This window comes from Mustela nivalis, assembly GCF_964662115.1.
Source record: "Mustela nivalis genome assembly, chromosome: X".
In the NCBI taxonomy this organism is placed as follows: Eukaryota; Metazoa; Chordata; class Mammalia; order Carnivora; family Mustelidae; genus Mustela; species Mustela nivalis.
Window position 1 is genome coordinate 128,758,767 of NC_139040.1, and position 25,190 is coordinate 128,783,956.

The 25,190-nt window shown below is 40.6% G+C and overlaps 1 protein-coding gene across 2 annotated transcripts in view; it reads right to left on the reverse strand.

The window, feature by feature from the left end:
* Window positions 1-25,190, reverse strand: part of LOC309856265 (steryl-sulfatase-like) — a 430,475-nt gene that overhangs the window by 22,642 nt on the left and 382,643 nt on the right. The window contains exon 11 of one of the 2 annotated variants that reach the window (XM_082717186.1): window positions 24,733-24,801. The exons of the other annotated variant lie outside the window; for it this stretch is intronic. The gene's annotated coding sequence lies outside the window, so the exon portion shown is untranslated. Of the gene's footprint in view, window positions 1-24,732; window positions 24,802-25,190 lie in introns of those variants that run through there. 2 annotated transcript variants of the gene reach the window in all.

Consider the following 25,190-nt stretch of genomic DNA (forward strand, 5'->3'; position numbering starts at 1 on the left):
TTGTTCTGCTTCCTCGAATCCCTTGGGCATGAGTCTGTTAGGACAAATAGGAAAAATACAATCATCTGCACCATTTTCAAAAAGAGACAGCTCTCTGAGTCCCTAACACTGTGATTCCTGACTTCTCTGCAGAGCTTATCAGAATTCTACACTAATTGGATTCTCCATAAAGTGCTGTTCCCACATTTTCAGGCCTATATGAGCAGCAAACAGCCTTCATAATAATAAGGATAATTTATTAAACACGTAAATGTTTTCCAGGTGTTCTGCTAAGCATTCTAAATGTACCTCCAGATTTAATTCTCTAAGCAACACTCTTACGGAAGTAATATTAATAACTTCGTGTTTTTAGGAGAAAGCTGACGCTCAGAGATCTGTGAAGCCTTTACCTGAATCCCCCCACATGAAAAACTACCATGCAGGCATCTGAACACAGGCCTCCTTTGTTCCAAGGTTAGGCAGCCCAACTAATATTGGAGACCACAACCAAAGTCTAATAGATTTCCCTGTCCTTCTGGAAACAATGTAACTGCCAAAACCATAGATTCCATGATGGTTTTGATTATTCACCCTATTTTTTTTAGGAGTACTTGAAGGGTATTTTTTTTTTTTTTTTTAAGATTTTCTTGCTCTATAGGTTGACTTTATCCAGAAGGCACCAGGATGACTTCATACCTCAAAAGTGATAACCTGGCAACCCACTTTTCGTCTTGGTGTTAATCTTAGCTGTTCATCTCATGTGGTCTGAAACACAACTGAACTCTGTCTCTCCCGTAGGGACATCATGATTACAATTATTAACATGTTAATATAAGATGGGGCGGGGGATGTTCTATAATTAACGTAGAATAACTTAAGTCGATTAACCAGACAATGCTTGGATTGCATGACAACACGCCAGGGGAAGAAGAGCTTTTTTGATTCTCTTCTCTATTCTGTTCTAGTGCGGTGGTTTCAATGTGTTGTCAACGGAACAAGGGCAAACGTGAGAAAAGATCAGGTACCAAGAACCACCATAATGTCACACAGTACACATCCCTCTTCTCAGTGGCGCAAAGTAAAATACAGTCATTTCATTCCTGAGGCTGTCAGTTGGACACTTAGACTGGGTTCAGGTGGGCAGTTTTGGGGCTGTCCGTTGACGTCACTCCCGTAGCCTGCAGTGGCCTGGCTATCGGCTGAGATGGTGGCCCCAACCAGCTCTGTCGATCTCTGGAGTGCTCTCAGGGTGTGGCAGATGAGCAGGAGAGCACAGGGATATTTTCAACCTCTGTCACGACACAGTGTTGACATCCGCTGGTAAAACCAAGTAACAGAGGTGAACTCAAGAACAGAGGTGAACTCACCCAGTTCAACTCAACAGAGGTGAACCAATGCTGACAGTAGCTACAGAGTCACGTCATGAAGAGCGTGTCTACAGGATAGGGCAAGGAATGAGAGCATGAGGCCAGGAAGGAACACTGAAATTTGATGGAAAATTCCAAGTAGAAAGGAGAGCTCAACGATGGTATTGTAGACACTACAGACGTGTTTATGAAAAATGGTTTTCATTGTGTCATTCAATAAGTGTTATTTGCTGCACGGGGTGCACCTGACATCAAATTCATCCCAGCAGTTGCCTGATGAGACCTTGATGCCTAAAACCAGAACTAAGTACCTATGATGAAGTTACACTTTGACATTTCAAACAACCAACGGAGCCTTTTATGTTTGAACCAACCAATGGACAACAACCAACAGACCAACACTTTCACATTTGAACCAACTAGCCAACAACAACAAACACATGGCATTTACTAAGCCAAAATACTCTCTTTCTGCTTTGAGTAACATAAATACAAACTCTCAAATGAATAATTGCATGCACTGCTGAAAGCTATAATTTCATGAGAGAAATCTGGATTTCCACTGGATGTTGGACAAATCTGGAAGCACATCGTATCCCGAGAGCGGTGGAACTAAGGAGCTAGACCATGAGCTTGACTGCCCTCAAGAACAATCTCATTAAAGGCATCGTTGGACACAACGCAAAGTTGAATTTGGATTATAACTGCAAACGGAAAGCACAATTGGAGTTAGAGACGGGTTGTGAAAGGTGGTTGATGGGCCATGTGAATCTGATGTGTTCTTTAGATTTTCTAAGTTGGAAAATTGGTCAACGTAGGTCTCCAGAAATAGTCACCGTGTTCACCCTAGACTAATTCCTTTTGTCTATTCATTAATGACCTTTTTTCAGAATAAGAAAGAAAAAATAATTTTGATATTCTCTTCAACACAGTTGCTATATATAAACTGCTCACAAGACAAGTCCCTCTTGAAATTTGGCATCAAGAAAACATGTGTTTTTAAATTTTAAAAAAAGTTACATAAATAAAATAAATAAAAATTTAAAATATATAATAAAAATAATAAATAAATAAAATTTAAAAATTAAAAAAAAAAGAAAATGTGTTTATCTGGCCAATCTATTGATGATGAAAGAAATTTCTAACTTACCTTCCTCTGCAAAGAACAGGGCAATTAGGATATAAGTGCGATTTCTACATTAGCTGAGGTCTCAATTCAGTGTCACTATCTTTCACCAGCCTTTGTATAGATATATTTTGCGATGAATTTTCTGATTATATTTACTGCCTCCAGTTACCTCTTGCTACATAGTGACCTACTCAAGATTTCATGGCTTAAAACAGCAATGATCTCTGTTCTCCCGTTACTGTGGGTTGTTATTTTGGACAGGGCTCAACACAGATGACTCACGTTGATCACTGGTGGTATCTCTGGGATCGGTCAACGTTCTGGGGCCTTGTCTGGGTCAGCAAAGTTGTCTGAGCCTCTGCCTATCTGACCTGACTTCTTCCAGGAGGCTAGCACGGTCCTGTTTACATCAACAGTATCCAAAAAGAACAGAAGTACAAGCCTATTAGAATTTTAGGAGTTCAGGTTTGAAAAATTAATCGTTCTGTTTCATGCTATTGATGAAAAGAAACCATGAAGCCAGTCGGAATTCGTGGGGTTGGGAAATGGACTCCATCATTTGAGATCGGCACAAAATCTGTGACCATCTTTAATCTACCCCAGCTATGGACAGTGTAAAGTCTACGTGATTCACCACTACATTCAATCATCACTGCAAATCCATACATTTTTGTTCTTGTAATAAAATGATAGATTTCCACTTAAGGAAATGAAAACCCAAACTCAGACAGTAGCACTTCAAATATAAATAAAAGTAATTCATGGACATTTCAAATGAATACAGCATTCATCAATTAAGGAAACATCAGGGATTTCACAGTATAAATGAATTATAGTGTCAGTGAAACAGAATTTAATTGCAATATATTGACACAGAGTATGACATCCTCTGAAAATACTTAAAACAGCAAATTGAATTACAGCCTTCCGATGATTGAAAACAAGGTTTTATCTTGTTTTCCCTTATACCTTATCTTTTCCATTAATGCCAGACAGATTTATAAATAAATAATAAGGAGATATATGTGTGTAGACGGGCACGTTAGATGAAGCCTAGCATTATGTAAGAAAATATTCAACATCAAACAAAGAGCTACTCCAAAGCCATCATTTCTTTTTTTGTTTGTGTTTCACAGTAGCTCTCTGCCTACAAAGAGACAAGTCTGGATGCCAATTGACGAAAAGGGAAAATTAATAAATTTAGTCCCTGGAATTGAACGAGAAGAGACATAGATATTGATGGAATTGTTTCTTACAATTCCTAAGTATGCTTTTCCAGAATTGTCTGAATTTGAGGTCTGCCGGATAAATAAGACCTTGCCTACTTTCCCAGCCTGAACTTCTTCACAATCATCTCAAAGATAAGTAAGAGGATTATCCCAAAGGAAGCATTTGAAAGTAGGTATTTCTGCCTCCATCTCTCTTTACCCTTACCCCCCATTCTACACGCGTACAGATAGAATCGTAGCCTTTCATCCGCAGTGATTCCCAGCACAAGGAAGGCACAGGCATTAGAGCTATCTTGACAGCAGGGCTTGGATGCAAAAAGGAGCAAACGAAATGGCATTTTCAATTGGCTTTGATGGAAGACAGAGCTCAGCCGTGAGCATTCAGTTCAAGTACTTGGGATCTTTCATGTAGAACCAAAAGACAGGAGAGGTTGTGCTATGAGGGTAATTACAGGGCCACCACTGTAAAGCAATCTTCGTAATCTCACTACAATTTCCTGCCACCCTTTGGGAGCCGACACACCAAAAAATAGCTATTACGGAGTCTACCTCCTCTGTCCTTTTGTGGGAGGTGTGTTACCTCACCGTGAACTTGGGGCCGCCATTACTGTCCTGAAATAGCTCACGGAATGTGACAGCTGAGAGTCAGAACGTAACCCCTGCAGAGGCTGACGAGGAAATACAGCTCCTATCGGAGGATCAACAGTCGGCACGCTCTTCCTCCCACAGTACCGGGACAGACACCTATTCCGTGGGAAACGTCTCATCATGGTAGTATAAGACCTCACTTGAGAAATATTTATGAGTCAGCCATTGTGTTAGGGACCAAGGGGTTGGCACAATTGTGAAGTACAGCCTGTCCCGGCAGGGAAATAGCTATTATCTAGAGGTACCGCAGACTGGACAGCTCAGACAGAAGAAATGTATCCTCATTTAACCTAGTGAATACATGTCTGGAATCCAGGCATGATCAGGGCTGATTCCTCCTGAGGTCTCTCTCCTTGGTCCGTAGATGGCCATCTTCTCCCTGTGTCCTTACCTCGTCTTATAAAGACAGAGAAACACTAGAATAGGGCTTACATGAATAATATCATTCTGCATAAATCATCTCTTTAAAAACCCAATCCCTAAATACAGCCATGCTCTCAAATACTAGGAATCAGGGTACAGCATACGGACCTTCTGGAGACATGACTGAGCCCATCCTAGAAGTTTAGTCCTATAACATCATCTCAGTCTCATCCCCTACTGCTATCACTTTATTGGTTGCAACAGCCTTGTTATCCAACGCCCACACAAAGAGCTGGGTAACTTCCAGGTATAATCCAAGTTCTTCTGACACTGCGTCGAGAGGGGAAAGAGAGAAGCCCTCAGGTGTGCCTTCACTGGCCGGCCATGATGATTCTGTTGTCTGCTGGTCTTCTCCTTGACGGGCTGCATATAATTATTCAGTTCATGAGGCCGGACTGGTACCATCAAGCCCCAATCCAGGCAAATCTCTAAGAGCATCATGGAACCATATTTTTTGGTTGATCCCCAGCAGGTAGCATCATACCACATAGTTTGAGGTGGCTTTTTATTCCTCAGTGCTAGACCATGACCATGGACATGGAGGCCTCCAGTGCCCACCCCTCTCATCAAATCCCTGTGCTTGGGACTTGCAGCATATGCAGAATCCATAATGTCTCCTACTCAGTCCCAAAGAACTCAGAAGGCCAGACAGGGGTCTCGTAGTGTTGCACAGAAATCTCCTACTACATTTCACAGCAAGTTCAAAATCTGAAAGTAATCTAGCTAGTGTTTGTTCAGCTTTGTTTTTATGGGACTAAGTCACAAGTGTGCATGGATAAAGTACTGAATCTCATAACTGAAACTTAAGTATTTAATTACACCCATTTGTATTTTTAAAACCTTAATTCCTCTCGAGCATTATCTTGAGTAGGTTCTTTCCATTTGGCATTTGGAAAATGACCCTAATTTCAGCCCAGTTGCTTTTCTCAAATCTGAGACGGTGGTAAGGATCCAGTAGCGCCCGTGCAGAACACACATCCTACTCTCGGCATTGATGGATTTCACCGTAGAACCTCTGGGGTTAGCCAACTGGAAACAAACCTGTGTAATCAACTATTTTCCAGAGTGCTTTCTTTTCAATCGTCCACAACAAGGCAACATGGTATTATGGAAATTACCTTGGCATTGGACCCTGGAGCTGGGAGACTTTATTCCCAAGATGGGGCTTCTGTGATCCTCTCAACAACTGTGCAACAGGGGTAGTGATAATTAATGCAAATTATTCAGGATTTACTACATGCTAGGCACCACGTGATGTTGACCTACACTTAATTTTTACAATATTTAATCCTCACAAGTACCGTCAGAAGCGAATGTAATATCATTATTTTATAAATAATGAAGCTGGGACACAAGGAGTTCATGCATACACACAAGAAAAAAGAGGCAGGACTGAGAACTGAATGTAAGTTTGCCTCACGCCTACATTCTGATCTGTAGGACCAGGAGATCCAGATGGTGTCTATAATGTCCTTCACATACGAAAGCACTCAAGAAAAGTGGATGCAATCATTACAAACCAACAGGACACTTAGGACAATCCAGATACACCATGACTAAGGGATTTTTCTGGGACTATCGGTCTGGGATTAAGAAAAAGAAATGAACAGAACTTTGCAAAACGTGTCCCGAGTGAATTTTGCAAAATGCCTGTTATTTTTTTTACTAAAAGCTTAAAAGACAAGTGCTTAAGGAACGGTTCAAAATTTGGCCCAGGGTTTGATATCTCTATTACTCATGCACCGTTTATTTTTCTGAGAGGGATTCCATTTGAAAACACAACAGGAAGAAGCATTCTTCAAATTCTAGAATGTAGATATTCTCCTAGAAATAGAAATGTTTTCGCCAACAAATGGATGGCATGGGAAAAGGGCAAAGGGAGGTCAAATAAAAGGTAAGAAGACAGAAGACATACTTCAGTGATCTATCACACTCTACGCTGTCAGTTTGGGATACAGATAAAACGAAGAAAGATTCCTCTCCTATATAATTTTTTTATTCCTCAGTAAAATCATTCCCCTTCCAGAAAATCAGAATTTCATCTTGAAAGCTTCCCAACACATTTAAGCTATCCATCTTCCCTTAAACGACGTACCTGAAGCCAAGGGAAAAAAAGCACACTGCCTGTAAAATCCAGTCCGTTTTTTTTTTTTTTTAATTGCATAACCAGAACCTAATCAGCCCATAATGACACACTCAAAATGAAGTCATTCAGTAAAATAGTTGATGGCGCTCTTCAGAAGTGTCAATGTCGTGACCTAACAGGAAAAACTCAAAGTTATTCTAGATTAAAAAAAAAAAAAAAGAAATAAAAAAAAAACACTAAAGGAAAAGAGCAACTGAAGGATAATATTAGACATTATTTTTTTAAAGATTTTATTTATTTGACAGAGAGAGATCACAAGGAGAAAGAGAGGCAGGCAGAGAGAGAGAGAGAGAGGAAGAAGCAGGCTCCCTGCTGAGCAGAGATTCCAATGCGGTGCTCGATCCCAGGACCTTGAGACCATGACTTGAGCCGAAGGCAGAGGCTTTAACCCACTGAGCCACCCAGGCACCCTTCGGACATTATTCTTAGAGTTGGCAGCGTCTGTCTAGGTCTCTAGATAGAGAATAGTACTGGATCAGGGTTACGTTCCTGATTTTCATCCTATGCATTACATAAGGTTATGCCAGAGAATGCTGTATTTTACTATTTACTATTCCTAAGGCCTTTATCTGTGCAAAGTCTTGAATTTGTTGCAGGGAAGCATAGTCAAATACCTGAATAAGATTCATGTGTCTATATTATGTATGAAAACTATTTCCCTTCCCATCTCGACATCGTTACCCAAAATCCTACCGTCAGAATTTGCATATATGATCATTGATTTTCATTCCAGTAAATATTTTTTGAAGGGAGCCAGGGTTCCACCTTCCCTCAGAGCAGCCTGCTTTATTTTAAGGATAAGCTAGCAGCCATCTCAGAACACAGCGATACAGTAATAGGGTACCCTAGGAAGTGCCGTTTTTCAGGAGCGGGCAAACCATCTTCTGGGACGAGGCAGCAGAGGGAAGGCAGCCAGAGTGAGCTCATAAAGCAGTGCCTCAAAGCGAGGGTTTCAGCCCGTGCACATTAGCATTTCCCCGGGCACTGATTATGCCGGCAGATTCCTGGGTCCCATTCCAGACCGACTGCATCAGAGTCTCCAGGGACTGGGCTGAGAAACGCACACTTTAAATACACAGCCCAGGTGCTTCTGATCCTTCAGTATTGAACAAGTACTTACTGGTATCCTCTGTGCCAGCTGCCATTCAAGGCCCTGATTTGAAAGTATATTCCACAGCACAGAGGATACAAAATGGTAGCGACCCTTTGGAAGACCACTGGGCTGTTGCCTACCAAACTAAATCATGCTCCTACCGTAACACACGAATCCCACCTCTTGGTACAAACCCAAAGGAAATGAAAACTTAAATCCCCACAAAAACCTGCACGTGGATGTGTATAGCAGCTTTATTCATCATTACCAAAATTTGGAAGCAACCACGATATCCTTCAGTGGGTGAATGGGTAAATAGGAAGCAATAAATTCAGATTATGAGGTATTTTTAGTTCTAAGAGGAAACAAGGCACCAAACCATGAAAAGACATGGAGGAACCTTAAACGCGTACAACTCTGAAAAAGAAACCCATCTGCAAAGGTGACACACTGTCTCATTCCAACCACAGGACATTCTGGAAAAAGAAAACCTATGGAGACTGCGTACAGATCAATGGCTCTCAGGAGGCTTGAGGGCAAGACAGAGATAAAATCGTTGGGGGCACAGAGAATTTTTCGAGCAGTGAATTTATCCTGTACGATACTGTAATGGTAGATACAAGTCATTAGACATTTGTCCAAATTCACGGAATACTCAACATCGTGAATGAACCCAATATAAACTATGGACATTGGTGATGAAGAAAAAGAGAGTGCATTCCTTGAGGCAGTTACCAAATTTTAAAAAAGCAAAAAGCCAACTGTCTTGGACTCGTGGAGCTTTAAGTGGCATTAAAGCTTGAGAACAAATGTCCCAAGGAATGCCTGGGAATGCAACTGGTCACAATTTGATGATGGAGCAAGAGAAACATCTTCCAGGAAGACGGGATGCTAGGACCTGCAAAACTTAGGGAGATGCCCACGGTGAGAATCAAGGTTTGCTTTTTCAATGATCTTTTCTGTTTTACAACAAACTCAGATTTACAGGAATGCTGGAAAGAGACTGCAGAAAGTTCTAGCACATGTGTTTCCCCCATTTCTGCTAATGTTAGCATCTTACATCACCATGATACATGTATCACAACGAAAAACACTGCCATTGCATATCCGTGGTAATTAATGAGTTGGATTTCACTCATGATATTTTTCTGTCCCAGGATCCTGCACTAAATTAAGTTTGCATGTCACTTCAATTTCCTGTGGCCTCTTAGAGTTTGTCAAATGCCCCTCCTCTTTGACAGAAATTGTGTAGCATATTTTTTATTATTATGAGTTTGTATGGTTTTCTTCTTCTCCACATGACGAGACAGGGGTTAAAGACCACAGAGGTGAAGGACCTTTCTGCTCACATCACATCACTGAGTACAAGCCAGCATCCTAACTTCTCCCCAGTAATAACCTTGATCTTTACTATGAACTTGAGTTGGTCACCCAGTCAAGGTAATGTGTGAGCTGTCGTCTTCGATGTCAAGGTGACTAGAAGGTTTCTAGGAACTTTAACTTGGGGGAAGAGTCAGCTTGAATGGTCCATGGGGCATCCAGATGCAATCAGTGGAGATTCAGGTCTTTTGGAGCACAGATCTTGGACAGAGAGTCCCAAGTAACTCCCCAAGCGCCATGCAGAATAGAAAAATGGCATCAGTAACCTGATCACTCCCTGGACAGACCTCATCAGCTCACGTTCACTCCACATGTCTCATGGTGCCATTTTCCTTCACCTTGAGGACAAAGTGGCTCATCACTCCAACGGCGCTCAAGATGGAGAGTGTTCCCTCCCAACATCAACACGTTTATCCAAAATGAAAAATGGAATCACACTTTTTGATAGAAAATCAATCCAATTTGGCTTTTTGATCAGACCTGGAGGACTGGTTTTACAGGTTTCAGTAAATAATGTACTTTTTTTTTTTTTTCAACAGAAGCTAAATATGCTGTTCCAATATTTCTAAAGAAAGAGGTTGTAGGGGTGCCTGGGTGGCTCAGTGGGTTAAAGCCTCTGCCTTCAGTTCAGATCATCCCAGGGTCCTGGGATCGAGCCCCACATTGGGCTCTTTGCTTACTGGGGATCCTGCTTCCTCCTCTCTCTCTCTGCCTGCTTCTCTTCCTATTTGTGATCTCTGTCAAATAAATAAATAAAATCTTAAAAAAAAAAAAAGAGGTTGTAGACATAGATACACAACAGCTATATGCAAATATAGCTGATAATAAAATCCTTTGCCAGCATTTAGCACATGAAAATGTTTAGATACCAACATTAAAGGAGGTGGGAAAATAGACTGTTGAAAATGACTCTCACAAAATGGCACTAGAAGAAAAGTTTTGAAAAAGCATGTTTCTGTTCAGTTTACCATTCAGGACTAACAGTGGAAGTGGTAAGACTGTTCTATAGATAAGTAATGGTGTGTAAAGACATGAAGATGGGGTGGGGGGGTTGAGGGCTGGTGATAAATTGGAAGAAAATTGGTGTGAATTGAGAGCAAATCATGGGGAGCCATCTGGTAGTAATAACAGCTTACTTTCCTGCATGTAATGACACTATTTTTATCAGCTCTTCAGACAAGTAGTAAGGAAAAGATAATGGAATCTCTATTCCAAATTTTGGGGGGATTTACAAGCAAAGAAAGTGTCATGGCAGAAGTCTGCTTGGATTTACATAGAAACCTGTCTTGAATTTTGACACCTAGATTCTAAGGGCTACACGAATTACACTTTACATTTCCACCACCGAAGCACAGCCATGTGTCTGCATATGGAGCCCTTGGAAGTGAAAATTGGTCTATAGAGATAAGACTGAACAGGAGAAAACAGCAGCTTAGTCTTCCTGAGGGTTGAAAGCAGGACAGTGGAAAAATCCCCTAAGTGAATGCATGGTTCACACAATTCTAGAGGGGCAGATTTGAGTGTGGTTATAGGTAGGGAGCATATAGAGGTGGTGATCAGGAAAGCAGGGGACATCGTTTAATCTTAAGAACAATATATAAAACATTATATATTTAAAAAAAAAAGCAACGATAAAGAGCGGAAGTTAAAGTACTAAGCCAAAAATAACAGGAGATTTGATGGCTGAGTTCCCTGGTGAGAAGTATGGGTAAAAAGAAAATGCTCTCTAAGTTCAAACCAAGGTGAAATGCAAGTGAGATACCATATGCATCTAAATGGTTAGTCCATAAGAGAAAGGGGCTGGAGAAAATGATTATGGAATTAGAGACTGACAGGGAAAGATGGCTGGTGATCCTAACGCATAATAATCAATGTTGAGGATAAGTAAGCCACAGGAGATCAGCACAACATGGGGGCATGACCAGAGCTACAAAGAAAAGACTGGGTAGTTATTTCTGGGACAAGAAAAGCCAGGGCCTCCTACTTTGCCCCATAAAGCACCCCTCACAATTTCTGAAAGATCCCAGAGAAAGAAAACACTGTAAAATGCCAGATGAGAGAAGAGAATGAACACAACCCCAGCAGAACAACTTCTTTTCAAATGTTCAAACATTAACTTAGAGTATAATACTTTCATTGGGAAAAAAAATATTTTCATTGAGTTTACCAAAATAAAGTGAAATGATCATCGCCACACTGGAAAGACAGTTCCTAAATGCACTTTTGCCATTACAGAATATAATATAAATAGTATTGATAAAACTTGTTTCATACTTTAAAAATATATCATCCAGCGTGATACATTCTAATAATCCACAATTACCATGTACACATGCTCTAAGATCAAAATAAATCGACTTTTAGAGTTTATGATTGTGATGTGAATTATATCAGTTTCAAGGAAGACTCTTGATTTTAGTAATGTTTTGTGAATAATAAAATAAAGCTCTGAAGATGTCAAATGGAAAAGATATTGACTTATATCCAAGGGGGAGTTATGAATGAATGGAAAGGGCCAGTATTTCATATATAAGTAAATAGCTCCTTCTCAAAGACATGGTCATGCACAGAATTAAATTCAAACTGCTTTCTGGGGTGTTGTATGGATACTGGGGACAGTAATGGGTATTTCCTGAAAGGTCAATGTATTTTTCAACATTATGCATTTTCTAGCAGTTATATATATTATGGGGATAATTGTTTCAATATTGATAAACAAACAAAATGGCATGGATAATAAAGAACATAGCTCCTGACTCACAGTTTTATCTCTTGTTCATATTTATGCATAAGAAAGAACAGAAGAAAAGAGGAGGAAAATGATGGAAAAATCAATCAATAGAAGAGAACCCATACGAGAGAAAAAGACATTAAAATAGTGACTATAGCTGTATTCCACATGTTCAAAAAGTAAGTTGGAAGTTGGTTACATTGATGATTAAAAATGACCCAACATGGAAAAAAAGTTGAATTCTTGATGAAAGAAAAGAATGAGAGATGAAAAGGATAATGTCTGAGGTAGTACACCAGCGCAGGTTAACAGCAGATTAGACACTGCAAAAGAAAAGATTAGTGAAGCTGAGGTATAACAATAGAAACTATACAGAAAGAAACACAAAAAGAACAAAAGAATTGGAAAAAGTCAATATGCTTCAGTAAAAATTATACTTAGAACTTTGAATTTGGATCTTTCCCCAGGCCAATAACATGTGGGACAATCCTGTCTTATGATCCTGGCAGGGGGGTCCTCCAATGTCAGTCGCCATATGATCATGAGGGTCTACAACTGATACACTGACAAGTATTCGGTCCCTAGATAGTCACTCTATTTGTCACAGTCAGTATAGTATTCAATAAATTCAATGAGCCATTCAACAGGTCATTCTAACATGGGCTTTCTGTGGGACCATTCCATCCAACCGTAGGCTGATATAAGTGTTCAGAGCACATTCAAGGTAGGCTGGCCTAAACGATGGTGTTCAGGAGGTTAGAAGTATTAAATGCATTTTCGATTTAGAATATTCTCAGTTCATGATGAGTTTTATCAGGACACAGTCCACGATTAGTCAAGGAGGATCTGTGTTATCTTGAAGATTGATTTATTTTAGAAAGAGAAAGAGAGAACGTGAGTGCATGAAAATGGGGAGGAGCAGAAGCAGAGGGAGGGAGAGAATCTCCAGCAGACCCCCTGCTGAGTGGGGAGGCCAATGCAGCTCAAACCCATGGCCCTGAGATCATGACTCCGGTAGACATCAAGATTTGGTCACTCAACAGATTAAGCCAACCAGATGCCCCCCAAAAGATCCGTATTTAATAAATTATAATTTGTGCACAATTTTTAGCTTCCAAAAATATTAAGCCCTCATTCGCCCATCATTATTTTTCTGTGTTTTGATTCCTATGGATCTATTGGTAATTCATCACCATAATCTTACTACCGGAGTCAAGAAGAAGCCTTGATAAATGAGTGGTTTGATCAATCATGAAAATATAACAGTTACAGAATTTCCTGAAGTAGTTTTCACAACAAAAAAATGTGACTATTAAACATTAAGAATATGTTTTTATTACCCTTATAAATGAGTACCTTAAAGTGAGGAATGAAATTTAATGTCATATCCATTTATTCTCACAATCCAATCTATTGCTATATTATGTTCTGGAATTTACTGTCAAAAGAAGTCTGATTAGTTTCTTCTTCTGTACCATTTTCTGTTGACATTTTTATCCTGCCAAAGAGCTTATATCATAGGATTATTTTCTTTAATGCACATATTAAAAATGAAAATCACTAGAATACATTGGTACCTTTCATTTTGCCCACCTACCTATGAAAACTAAAGGTCTCCTACTCAGTCACCTTTGGTTCTATTATTCCCTATTGCATCTCTATTTTTTTTCCAATCACGTTGAGTTTCTGGATACTGTGTATAACACATCTCTCTCTCACCAACTGCACTTCTTTGTTTTTTGATAATCTTAGTTATAGGGTAACTTCAAGATTTCACCTTCCAATTCAGCCCTTCTACACATCCAACATACATGTCCCTGTTCTAATTGTAATTTTAAATATTCAGAAACCAATTTCCATTTAATCTCTCATGTTCTTGATCTATGGTTGCCATCTTCCCACAATTGCTCTTGTTTCGTAATCTCTCAAATCCTAATGACAATGCCCTTGAGAATATTTCTTGTGGATATTAAAATGCCTGCACAGTCACTATTATGTTTGTGCACCACTACTGAAGGCAACTTACGCTTCATCTTTTTTTTTTCTATTTGGGGTGTTGACATGCAATGGCACACATGATTTGCCAACCTGGTTAAGTAGTTTGGTTTCCATATGAAAGGGGGCAAGTATTAAGTCAGGTTTTCTACAACGTCATTTTTCTCTATGACCCAAAGCATGCTGCCTGGAGAGCAAGGAGGGATTGGTATAGACTGAGATGCCCGTTCTGATGAACAACAACATTTTTGTTTGTGGTGTTTGTAGTAGTAGTTGGAGGGAACGGGGAGCGTCCCACGTAATGGACACCACCACTTTCCAAAGACCCAGAGCGGCAAGGCCCCATCTCAAAATCTTTGCCAGCCTCTTAATATGATGCACTAGGCATGCACCTTAGAGCAAAAGTCATGTTCTCCAGAGTCTGTCACTTTGCTCCCCCCACAAAATGCCATCAGATGGACATTTTCTCTTCACCTGTGTTATACTCTCAAACTCCACTGGATTACAACCAACATCTTTTGTACTATGCAGCATAAGACTGTCTGGAGAGTGAAGCTTCCCTTCCGAAGCCAACTGCAGCTGGACGGAAATTTCATTCTTCATTATCCTATTTTTTCTACGTGAGATGGACCAATCACTACTTTCCAGCAGTGCTTTCTTATGTTGGCCACTTTCATTGGATTTGGAAAAGGAAAAGTTAAATTTTGTTGCTTACATGATCCCGAGCTGAAAATCTCTCTCTCTTTTTGTCATTTTTTAATCTTGAGCTAATCAGGTCCAGTTCCTTTGATTATCTTCCTGTAATTTATCACTTTAATCTTCTTTAGTAATCTTCCCTAAAGCCTCTCCAATGGCATTAGTGCTCTTCTATAGAGGATAGCATGAACTGGACAGTGTTCTATAAATACGAAAGAATATTATTACCCAGGGATGCCACTGTACCTCCAACCAACAATATCATTGTTCTACTACTTGTATTATGTAGTGCGTACAGTACAGAGAATGTCCAAGGGATGCTGCCATTGCAGAAGGAGAGTGATGTGTCCTCCAACTCTGTTGGCTTTTCCACCCAGGTCACGACACGAATCCTACCATTAGGTATAGCCATGTGATCTGGTGAGGTTCTGAACAACAGCATGAGGTCAGAAAGGATGAGGAGCATTTCTAGAGCCAGGCTTAGAACATCGATCTTTCCATTTTCAGTTTAGAAAGGTTTTGTAGAAAGTGTACAGCCTGCTGCTTTAATTAATCACACTAACTACTAAAATATAAGTGATGTTCAAAACGTTGAGTTCTGCTATTTACCTCTCAGATCTTGTAGGTCTCTCCTGGTTCTTGTGACCTTGGTGATCTCTTGGCTCATCAATATTTTGTTCTACTTCCATCACAGCAACACCTAAGGGATTCTATGTGAATATGAAGCCAAACGAGTATCTCCCATTGTTTGCCTCTTTGTGGCTAGATGAAGAAGTGAATTATCTACCATGGGGTACATGTTCACCAATGGATGACAGAAGACAGAAACTCAACAAATAAATTCCTCCGCATGTTTTCCCTACAGTGCAACCTTTCCTTGGCTTCTCTGTTTCTGCCTCACTGTAGACTACTCACCAGGCTGAGCGAGGACACCTGTTTCAAGTCTTCTTATTACCGCTAAGAAGATGCAAGATGTTATCTGCACAGACTCATGATTTATTGAGAGCAGAAGCTAGTGCATTAGCACATGATGCGGCAATGCCCTCATCTTTAGTTCTCTCACCTTCCCTGCTCTGGGATGCACCTTCAAAATAAAACATCGAAACATCATCCTTTCTCCTGGCTCTGTTTTCCAGTGAAGAAAATACACTATTTTCCAGAGAATTTGCCGGGTTTTGTTAATTAAGGGAAAGGAACAAGGAATTCGCAGAGAAGTCACACGGAGAATTACATTGATTTCACCATAGAATTCCTAATAGCTGTGAACCCTAGTGCACTGCACTAGCAAGATACCCATTTCCAACCGGGACGTTCATTTCCATCATATGCTGAAACTACACAGAAATGTCAGCGATAGTAGGGGTAGGACCACTACATAAACATGACAGCAGTAGATCCTTTGAAACACTTCTAATTCAAACCCAATACCACTAATGTAAGTGCTTCTATACTAGATAAAAACAATTCTAGGGATGCCATAACAAAATGCCACTAACTAAATGGTTTATGCAACAGAAATCTACGTTCTCAAGGATGAGATGAAAATTCAGAAATGAAGGTGTTGATAGGGTTGTTTTTTCCTGAGGCCTGTATCCTCAGATAAGCAGATGCCATCTTTCCCCTTGATATGATATGATTGATGATATGAAGATACGGTCTTTATATCATCTTCCCTCTGTGCCTTTCTGAGCTGTAACCTCATCTTCCTAAAAACACACCAGTCCTCTTGGATTAAGGCCTCACTCAACCTACCTCATTTTATCTGTAATTACCTTGATAAAGATCCTGTCTCCAAATACAGTGATGCACTGAGGTTCCGGGGGTTAGGACTTCTCCGTATGAATTTGGGGGGATGCAATTCAAACCTAGCTCTAATAGTGGCTAGGTTTGTGTAAACTTTGGCCCTACAGACCAGAATTGAAGAAACAAGAATAAAAGCGAAAAATGTGATACCTATGGGTGTTGGATAGGGATAATTGGTTTAACACAATTAAACTACTCACAACTAACAAAAGAACAAAAGAAAAGTGATTGGAAAGAATTGGTTATGGTCCATGCAATTTAAGGAATAACCAAAAATTCAGGGCTGAAATGAAAAACAGATAGGGCAGCCCAAGAAATAATAATTTCTCTCTCGTGTCCATACTGCTGCTCAGGTGAATGCCAATCCAGTCTCATCATTTAATTTAAACAGGATTTGGTGTCCTAATGGAGCATATGACCAGCCTAGCCTCCACGCTTGCTCAATCCTTGATAAGGGATGGGAAGGCCATTTACATTCAGAGCCCCAGAAGAACTCCATATGCAATAGCATGTGCAATTCTCCCCCCTCCACACGGACACTACCCCCTCCCCCAAAAGCAAATAAGGAGGAAAGAAAGAAAGAAAAGAAAATCATATCTCCCTATCTTGGCTGGCATTGTTCCCACCAAGTGGCTAACTGCCAGGATTCACGTTGTAGACACAAATCCAATCTCCAAAGCTGGGAAGAACCTACCTCCTTCTGCCATCTCCCCCTTGCATCTGTATTTTATCCACCATTAGATTTGGCATCACATATCATTATTTCTTTGGCCATAAGCTGTGAGAATGGGAAGGACTCAGCTGATTCAGCAGGAAGCGCAGCCGTCCGTGTGAGAGAGAGGCCCAAAGGCATGTCCTCTGCCATTAATTTTGTAGTTTTTCAATTACTGCTCCTTGCTTTCACAATGCTAAAATTGTGACATATTTTTGTTACAGATCTTTAAAGAACTCTTTGCTGCTCTTCTCACTGTTATATCCTCCTAGTTGCTCTTTTAAAGAGCCCTTATCTTTTACAGTAGGAAAACAATAGAATAGTGGCTTTCAAAAAAAACTCTTCTATAGAAATCTGCCACCTGGAGGCATAAAGTGTGCTGTCATTTCTTGATTTTGCTTCTTCGGGAAGAAGCATCTAAGTAAGAAGGGACTTTTTTTTTTCACCCCAATATTAAAACCTAGTGTCGTACTTCACATATCAGAGGACACGGTGAATAGATCCCATTTTACATAAATAGCCTATCAGGTGTAACCCAATAGATGACCTAGTATTGTTAAAACACTGGTGACCTCGCCTCATGGTTCTGCCTACTGGTGGAAGTCACTCCTGATGGCCATATCCAATTCTCTTTGACATGTTCCACCTTCATCCAACCAGAAAGAGCTGAGATGTCCGTTTGGCAAGAAAATCACACTTAACCCCTGTACCATCCCATGTTAGCCTAGGATGTAGGTCTACAACAGGAGTCAACAAAGACAGTCTATAAAAGGTGAGAAACTAAATATTTTTGGCTTAGTGGGTAATAGGACCTCTGAACTATGGAACCCTGGTGGTATCATAACAAAGCAGTCATAGATGATTTATAAATGAATGGGAGAATCTGTATTTCATTAACATTTTTTTTTAGCTACACAAGGAAAGGATCAAATTTGGCCTGCTAAGTTGTGGTTTGTTGACCCATGTCCTACAATTCTATTTCCACAAAAACAGCAATTTAAAAGTAATTCCTATATTTTTAAAATCTTATTATCTATCTTTTATGTATCTACACACTTCTCCAAATACACTCGTCTTGGTAACAATCCAGTAAGTTCACCATCTCCCCTTCCCAAAAGAAGGATTGAGCTCCATTGACTAACCTGGTTCCTATTTCCAACCCTTCCAAGTAAAGCTTCAGTTTTACTGGTTTTGGGCGTGTGACTCATCAAGGGTTAGACTGTGCTGTAGTAATAAGAAATCCCCAAATCTCACCAGTGCAACCAACAAACATCTAATTCTTCCTTATGGAAAGCTGAGGCAATACTTCAAGCCCTCCCAGAAGCTACCTGGCCCCGCTGCTTGGATCATGTCCCCTCTGTACATGTACACACCTATAAGTCATCTGGGAGCTCGTCACAAATTATAGGGTGGCAAGAAAGTGATTCTAAATGGAGAGAGAGAACGACAGACAGAAGACAGATGCATCTGGTCAACATGTTATCAGCTAACAACTCACAGGGCGAGGCATAACTTGACAAAGATAAAGAAGTAGAATTTGCACCTTTGTTAAGGAATGCAGGAAGCATATCCATTGCTAATTGAAATATGTCCTCAGTCTAGGCCTGCCTAAGTTCAACGTCTTCACCCTTCTCATTGTACTATACTGCTTATCCTGCCTACTGGTGGAAGTCACTCCTGATCACCATTCCATGAACATGGAACAGTGTCTTTCCCGAGAGTTAACTCCCCTAAGACTTCATCCTTCTCTGCTAACCCCTTGCTATGCCAAGTGTGCTGCCTGGTCCAAGAAGTTTAGAACTACGGGGACCTTTCCAGAAATACAGACTCTTAGGGTCTACTCTAGATCAACTGAATCATAGTTGCGTTTTACAAAACCAGGTGATGTGCAAGCACACTGAACAATGGAAACCATGCTATAATCCACTCCATGGAGAGCAGACTTTCACCTGTGGAGAAATTATCTAGCCTGTAAAACATCATCTAAAATAATCCTGATTATTGCACCATTTCCTGAATCTACCAGGAACAGATCCTTCAAGAACACACCGCAGAAGCCCAGTGAACCTAGAGAGAAAAGCTGGCATCCATCCAAAGGGACCAACAGCCAACAAGAACAAAATTGGGGAGAAGAATCAGAACAGATGCTTCATGATGGAGAAGTGCTGGGACAGAAAAATGGGAAACTCAATAAAAATTCAAGAAGTATTTTAAGGGGTTTCTACTCAATTACAAGATGCTCCAACTCTAGCAATGTGGTAGACTACATATTTTGAAGTAGGAATGCCAGGATAAAATACTTGAATGCATCCTCTAAAATGCACATGAGTTTATACAAAAGATTATTTCTGAAAAGCAAAATAAAATAAAATAGAAGGAAAAGAAAATCAAGAGAAGTAAACTAGTACTAATCCTTGTCCCTGCCATTATGATATATGTGCATCCCAGCCAGGAAGAGCCTCGATTTTAGTGTTTGCACAAGTAATGGAGAAAATGTCTTAGGTTCTGACAAGACAAGGATAAGGCCAGACACTTGCAATGCATCCATCCTGCGAAAAGGTGAACGAATGAGTGAAAACAACAAAAACTCAGAATCAAGGGAAAATAAAATTTTATGTTTTTGAGATAGGCCTGGATGCATCTGAGGTGGGGGGTGCCATCCCTAAAAATCCCTATAGGTTTCTGGTGTGAATTCACACCAATTGTATAGCTAAAAAAATTCAAGCTCAGAAATATGATTTGATGTGGGTTTAGGTTGTTAATACATTGAGGACCCTGCCGAGTGTAAACACAAATCTTCCATTAAGAGGCTGATTGAGGGGCCCTTGGGTGGCTCAGTGGGTTAAAGTCTCTGCCTTCAGGGTCCTGGGATCGAGCTCTGTACTGGGCTCTCTGCTCAGCAAGGACCCTGCTTCCCCCTTTTTCTTTCTCTGCCTGCCTATCTGCCTACTTGCGATCTCTGTCTGTCAAATAAATAAATAAAATCTTAAAAAAAAAAAAAAAGAGGCTGATTGAAATCACAATCCACAAAGACTTATCCTATGCAAAATTCCAGCAAACACTAGTCAGTCAGAAGCCACAGACCAAGCAGGGACCAGGGGAATGTGCAAGAGTTGAGAAAATGAGCAAATGACAGAATCGGACACTCTAGATACTTTAGATATTGGAACAACCCAACACAAAGTAATAAACAGTAAACAATATCATTAAACAAAAAGAAGTGTTTCTGCTCATGAGTAAGGAGAAAGTAGTATTAAATTAGGGGAATAAAAAAAACTAAAAGAGTTGGAAGAAGCTTCAAAATTATATAAATGTGAATATATGTTTGAAACTGGAAGCAATATCCTAAATAAGATATGGTTTACAACATGCAAGAAACAGATATAAGAACTGTAACACATTGACTCATGTAATCCTTTCAACAGGCTTATGGGGTGGAAAGTAATTGATTGCCCTGAAGTCACACAGCTAATATGCATCAGAACTAGGACATGAAATCCAGCTGTCTGCACCATCGCAGGACGTCTTGACCTCCCAACCAATGCAAATTACAATCTGTGGGTGGCCATATTCAAGGAGCAGAGGACACAGACATAAAAATTAAACTATCAACATGGAAGAGAGATACGATAGTATGGGAAGGAATGCAGACAATGAAATGAGGACAAAACTGCATGGGAAACTCTACTACCAGGAAACGGAGGTCCCGGAAGAGCGGACAGAGAATCAGGACCCTCAGGTTGAGAACAGGCATTTCCCACAGAGGATGAAATGCACCACAGTTTATCAGATTCAGTAATGACAAACAAAACTCACGTAGGAAAAAAGACAAGGAATCCACACGTGGAGATAGTAATGAAAATGGCAGATGCCCCAAACACCAATGTCAAAGAGGAGATTGAACGGCTCCTGTGTATACACATACACACACACACATACACACACACACTCACTAGCCAATGAGGTGTTTCCTGCACACGGACAGTCAACTTCTCCATAGGATCAAAGGCAGTCAGAGCAGAGTCAAAACCACTCGTCTCATCACCAGAAAATAATGACAACCCGTAACTGCACTCCCAACAGAACAATCTTCTCAAGGACAAGGTAGGAATAGATTTTAGATCACAGAAACTGTGACAATTTACCATCAAGACAGGCCCACTAAAGAAATCCCTAAAGCAAGTAGTTAGGGAAGAGGGGGAAAAAAAAATGCTCCCAGAAGGAGGATCTCAAGTACAAAAAGGACTGAGGGGCAAGAAAAAAAAAAAAGAACGGTATCGAACTCGAGGAAATCTTTTTAAATGTATCTGAAAGTGTAAAAAGGGCCACGAATCACCAAAATGCTCTCCGAGAAGGGTGGGTATGGACTAGCAGGTACGATCTCCAACCTGAAGTAGACAAGGCAGTGCGCAGCATAATTCCTTAATGGTACAACCTAAAGAAAACAGAGCAAAGCTGAAAGCGATCTGTCTTAGTTTGTGCAGGCCGCTATAACAAATTCCACGGGGGGAGGGACTTCAACACCAAGCATTTGTTTCTCAGAGCTCTGGAGGCTGACGCCCAGCATCTAGGTGGCAGGAAGGGCAAGTTCTGGTGAGAGACGTCGTTTTGGGTGGTAGGTGACTGTCTTTAGGATGGTTAGGTGAAACCTCCCAAATTCCCCATTTCTAAACACCACCATCACATTGGAGAGTCGCACATTAGCTCATGAACCTTGAAGGTGGTAGGACACACATGCATTAAATCCGTACCACCAAACAAATGACCATTCCAAGAATTAATTGTAGTTTGACATATTCATGGTAGGAAATCCTATGGATGGAATAGTTCATTGTAACGTTTTTTATTAGTGTAATTTTTTTCCTTATAAAGAAATATTTATTTCAGACAAATTCTTATAGGACTTGATATCTTAAGATAGTGAAATGGACTCATATGAATTCAGACCATTCATCTTTCATTTCAGACGAGATCGGGCGTGTTCAGGGTGGTATGGCCATAGACTCATATTTCATTTCAAAGGAGAGCCATTTCACGTCACTACCAAGTTCTAGACAAGTCATGGATAATAAGAACGAGACTTTGATACATATCGAAACCAACATTTTCATTTGGAAATAACAGAATCTCAATGGGTTGAACAAAGTGCTTTTCCAAGGGGTCCGCCATGTACCATGAAAACACATGAAATAATCAGAAAGTTCCCCAATAGTATTGAACAGCAGCTATAAATCACATTCTGCAACGTAGCAGGATGGATCCATTTTGATCTTTCCATATGTCACCAACAACCCTGGGATGTACAAAGATCCTTATAATACATAATACCAGTGAGAACATAGCCTCAAGGATAGAGGGAAGTGAAAACTCTCAAACCCTCAGATGCAAGTGTGCACCACTGAAGGATGGCCAACGTTAATTTGGCATCACCAAGAATCTGGAAGGTGCATATACCTACAACACAGTAACCCATTCCTATGCACTCCCCAGCCCCAACCAGGACTGAGAAGGGCATTCGGCTGCAGGCCTGGCCAACTCCTAAATCCACGCTTTTAAGGACGTCCCACTTAACTGCAGATCCGAAGGCCAGGAAATTCCTTCACAAACCATCTTTGTCACATCTCAGACTTCAGGCATGGAGACCAAACCCTTCCTCTCGTTTTACCACTTAACTTCATTCCAGCACCAGGTTACTGCTACTCTAGGGACTATGGATACCCCTGCCAAGCAGGCCTACAGGAGAGTTACCCCATCTGCAATCCACCCTTCCATAAATATTGCATTTTTTGCAAATTGGGAGGTCACTTGGTGTTCAGAACTGAATGAAGAGATCTGTCAGTGTTCCTTCATGGGTGTAATATGGGACCTGGATATTCCATGTTTGTGATTACTACATAATCCAGTTTTATAATTATTAGACTTTTGGGACCATCTTAGCAATGCCTGTGACTGCCAGATCAAAATACTACATGTGACTGGAAATACGTTGCAGATGAAACAGTAGACATGACACCGTACCTTAGCTGTCCATTGCTATCCCTCGATGTGGCAGGACTTGAAGAGCTCAACTTCTGGGAAGAGGATCCTTCTCTTCTGGGCAGGACAGGCAACAATATAGACATGTGGTTCCCCCAAGCAGCCCTTTAAAAAGAATGTTTAGCTCCTCTTTGGTTGGTAACTCCCAGACATTTTGGGTCCTCCAACGTTTATTAAATGATTATGGTGATGAATCAAACAGTACACAGCTTTACGTAGTGACAGATACTGGAGAATGGCCCATGGTTAGATAGTCTCATCATTGGTGTGCTACCACAGAGCTCTTCAGAGCCATTAGTACCATCCGGCATTGATACACCACCGTGAGACAGTTCATGGTGCATTCACAGGGGTATGATTTCCGGTCACTCTCGCCTCTCTTTAGATGTCAACTGGAACTTTTGTTGAACATTTCCATGAACCAGAAGCTACAATGATATCAGGTCCAGACTCAACCCTAAAAGGACATCGGAAATACGTCCATCCTATGACCCACATTCCAGACAGTCGTCCTACAACATCATCCCTTGAAGGAAAGTCCTGTTTTCCAAGTCCATCTTCCAACTTAGGGTTTCATCAGGGAGGTCTGAGATGATGATTTCTTATTAACTGTACGTCATAATTCAATGGCGTACATCAGTCCCATCCACATGGCCATATCGGGAGAAAGAAATAAAGCTTTAACTCCCTGGGTGACCATTTATACGCAAGGTGAACTTGAACAAATTACGTATTTTCAGTGGAACTTGGAGTCCTCGACCAAGAGACGTCCCCATAGCTTTTCTCTGGGATATAGGGAAGACATTCCTTATCTCAGACACCAACTCAAAGAGTGTGTGGGGATTCAGTGCTGGACATGTTCCCCAACCTGCAGAAGGAGTTACGCTCTCTAGCACAGCATAGGACAGTGGGCAAGATATTGGCAAAAGCCAGCTAGTTCGAGAGAAAGGGTGCATATGCTTTCCCATAGGTATGGTAAAACACTTTGTAAACTATAACGGACAATGCCAGTTAGAGTTCCTATCCAGGCATTTAGTCAGGTGCTTTCTTTGCAGAGTACCCCAGGATCTGCTGTGCACAGGCTCACATGTGCACGTGGAGAGGACATGCATTATTAGGATGACCACAGGACAGTATGGACGGCGCAGCTCTGTGTAGGTACATTTACAGTTTCCCGCCAAAGACCTATTTTAATGGTAAGGGGCAATGAACCCAATAAATGGGTACTATGGGCTCTATGATAGGACCATGATTCTTTAATTTCTTTCCCCCGAATGCATACATGGGCAGAGTGTGACTCCCTACTCACTACTTAGGAGGCGGTGTGGAGCAAACTCAACGCCAAGGCTCTTCAAATTCATTGGGAATATCACTGTGAGGTGAGTACGTTCGAGGTCTTGAGAGCGACTCCTCTTTTCCCCCATCAAATTCCATCTATAGCAATAAGATATTTTAGATAATATGATGTCAGAGATCAATCAAAGGTCTTTAAAAGTCAAAATGCCTTGTGTTCATTAGGAAAATATACATGCACCGGCAAACCCACATCTTAGATAATTTCCAAAAGGAAGAATGATTCATTACAAGAATTGCTTTAATGTCTTAGTAAATGTGGATATTTATGGGTGAATTATAGATTTAGTAAAAACAAACAAACAAAAAAACTACGATCCAGACACAATGCCTCACATTGAATATAGTTTAAAAAGCCTGATAATGTCAGATTTTAATCTCCCCTTCATCTTAGATATCATTTAACCTAGGAAAAGAGGGAGACGCTGGATATATTCTGACACATTTTAATTAACTTGAAAACCTGTTTA